This window comes from Rattus norvegicus, chromosome 3 (genome assembly GCF_021556685.1).
Source record: "Rattus norvegicus strain SHRSP/BbbUtx chromosome 3, alternate assembly SHRSP_T2T, whole genome shotgun sequence".
Lineage (NCBI taxonomy): Eukaryota > Metazoa > Chordata > Mammalia > Rodentia > Muridae > Rattus > Rattus norvegicus.
The window spans coordinates 40,870,703-40,873,866 of NC_141536.1; the positions used below are offsets into that span (position 1 = coordinate 40,870,703).

Here is a 3,164-nt window from a genome sequence, read left to right on the forward strand (position 1 = left end):
AATGTCTGAACTAACCCAAACACTGCTTCACAAACCATCAGCCATTATAAGGTATGTGTGTCCAGGGGATGAGGGTGTCATCTTGGCCTTTCAAAATGATTCTGAAAGGACATGATATATAAACTTTTGAAATGTTATCACTTTCTGAAATGTAGAAAATTAAAAGTAAATACATTTTTAGACTGTTCGTGTCTATTTTACGTACTTTGGGAGTCAAGTCTATCGTTTCATGTGAACTTTCTTACAGATTGCTGAATGAAAAAAAAAACCCTACATGTTATATTTCTAGCTTTATGATATCCCTTCATACGTAAAAGTAAATGTGAAATTAAAGTGCGAATAATACTTTAATTAATATTCTTTAAGTTGTTGCTTGTCTTTTATTGTGATCTGCGTTTGTGAATCAACAAATACAAGGAATGGTAAAAAGATGATCATGTTTAAAATCCAAGCTTAAAGGCAGTTACATTTTATTAGTCGCCAGATTTTAAAATCTAATATGAAGTATTTATTACTAAGCCACTCGGTAGGATCTAAACGATGACTTCGGTGTGTTGATACCGACATCCTGGAAAGAAAAAAGTCATTATTATATTCACATTATATCCACAACCAAGGCTTGGTTTAAGACACAGAGAAGTAGGGTACAGGAACTGGTTTTCAGAAAAAGTTCTAATTAGGTTTAAATTCATTATTTCTTAGAACTGTTTTCTTAAGAGTTGAAGTGGGATTTTGTTGGTGAGAATTTCATATATGTAACAAGATTTAGGATTAACACTGAGACAACTTTTCCTAGGGGTCCTTGGATTTTCTGGCTTGGAAGTATGGTATTCTTAAAGAACTCGTACCTAACACCGGAAGTCGTATTTTCCACCTCTCCACACCTCACCAGATAGTAGGTAGAATGGCAATTTCCAAGATCAGCTTTGTTAAACTTTGTCAATTTTGCATGTCTAGAGATGGAAAAGGGTGGACGAAGAAGATGCAGAAACCGATTTTACTGCCAGAATGATGTGATAGGATCCCTCAAACTACCAATATTTGATTATAGAATTTGAAATGTAGCTCTGTAAGTCAATTTATACCACAGCAATCGGGCGATGCTATCTTCCTGTTGTTATAACGCATCAGGTCAAGGGATATAAATTGTACCAGGTAATTCATTTTGCTGTTCAGAGAGTCATTAGGTTCCTCCCAGAATATATATGATTGATATCCCTGGAGGTGAAAGGCTAAAGGAACCATATGGCAACATGTTGCATTCCGTATGCTATCGCCCATCCGTGCTTAAGCTGCCATTAGCAACATCTGTACCTTACAGAAATCCAGCTGCGCCGACGACGGCTGACAGAATTGTACTGGGTGAGGGGTGGGAGGGGATCTCTTAGCTTAGCGCCATTAACTTGAGAGTTAGAGTCTATCTACCAGGACGAATGGAAGCCTTCACAATTAGACGAGACGACACAAATGCTTTATTAAAGTTTAATTCTTAACTCCCAATTAGCGAAAGTGCGTTACAAATCGATTGCAATTTCCTAGAAGGCTCAGCAAGCTCTAGGCAGCCTGCTTGCCTGCCACGTGCGAGGGGCTGCACAGCAGCCGGAAGGACAGGGCTCAAGGCCGGCCTCCGCGGTCAACAAGTCCCTAAAAGTCCCTGCCAGGGCGACAGTGAGGCTCGGGCGAGCCAGGGTGGGAGCCAGCGGGTGGTGGTCCCCGGCCTCCGGATGGGGGGAAGACAAGGAGAAGGAGTGGCCAGGGAGGGTCTAGGGAGGAGGGCTACAGGGTGTCGGTGTCGCGCCGGCCTCTCGGGAGGAGCCTGTTGGGACTGGTCGCACTGAAGTTTCTCTCCCGCTCTGGCGCTCCACACCCACCTCTGCTTCCTGCCCCGGCGCGGGCCACCGCGGGGACAGAAGTCGGGGAAGGGCCGCCCCCGGGCCTCCCGGAGCCCCCAGCCCGGTTCAGTACACGTTACCTGCCCAGCGCTCCGGGCCCCAGGTCGCCGCGTCCCCGGGCGCGGAGTGGTCGAGCAGCCCGGCTCCAGCTCTTCCTGCAGTCCGGGTGCGCGGCAGGGAGCGCGGACCGCCGAGCTGAGCCCCGGGGTCGAGGCCGAGGCTGAGCCGGCCACCCCCGTGGAGGCGCGGAGCCGAGGCCCCGGGCCCGAGAGCGGCCCGCGGAGGCCGGGGAGGCGCGCGCTCCGGCCCATTGTCGCCGCCCGCGCGCACCCCGCGCCCTCGGCCCCGCGGCCAAGCGCGTCAGCGGCCCCGTCAGCCGGGCCGGGCTCCGTGACGCGCGCAGCCGGCGCTATAAATAACCTGCCGCCGGCCCGGGCGCCCGGCCAGTGACGCCGGCCTGGCGGGAGGAGCGGCCGAGGAAACAATGACCCGCCGCGCCCTGCCGCCAGGCCGCAGGCCCAGCCCTCCAAGCTCCCCGCCCGATGGAGGGGCTGCCCCACCCCCTGGCCACGGAGCACTAACCCGGACACCCCTGGCTCAACTCCTTAGCAAGTTCCAACTAAGTTGCTTTAAAACGTCTTGATGCTTCTCCGCCCCAACTTCCCCTCAACTACAGGTCCAGTGTGCTTTAGGGGTAGGAATTTATCAATGAAAACTCAAAATAAAGAACTTGCGTCTCCACCGTCTGCCCATGCTACATTTAAGCTACTGTACCCAAGGGTCTAGAAGAAGCAGTGAGGCCTGGTCCTAGGACTCACCATCTCTGCAACACTATCCTTTACATCCTTGTGACCTTCATGATGGCGCAGCTTGTTGTGATCTTCCAAATCTGTGGTCCTTTGGCAGTTGGAAGTCCAGTCAAGGCTGGCATTTAAAGGGGCTTTCTCTATAGGTAAATATTTCTGCAGAGACTTCCAGTGCCATCTCCATCTTCAGGCGTTTCTGTCACAACATTCCCTGACGCATGTCTTATTCATCAAGGTTCCCATATATGAATGAAGATCAGCTACTCTGGTGGAATTATCAATTATCAGTCAATTGAGACTGTATTCATTATTGCATTAATATTGATTGCGTGCTCATATGTGTGTGCAAATGCACTCATGTGCCATGGCACTGGCGTGGAAGTTATTAGGTAACTTTTGGATGTCTTTCCTCTGCCATGTTGATCTTGAGTAGCCAACTCTTGTGGTCAGCCTTGCTGACCAGCGC

The 3,164-nt window shown here is 49.9% G+C and overlaps 1 long non-coding RNA gene across 2 annotated transcripts; it reads right to left on the minus strand.

The window, feature by feature from the left end:
• Positions 1–351: 351 nt before the first annotated feature.
• On the minus strand, positions 352–2,204 carry LOC148006472 (uncharacterized). Of its 2 annotated transcripts, XR_015683509.1 has the most exons (3): positions 1,973–2,204; positions 849–953; positions 352–568 (listed from the first exon to the last, which is right to left on the minus strand). It is a non-coding gene; the product is annotated as an uncharacterized LOC148006472 (long non-coding RNA). The 2 variants fall into 2 exon arrangements; XR_015683508.1 differs by lacking the exon at positions 849–953.
• Between the last annotated feature and the right edge of the window lie 960 nt (positions 2,205–3,164).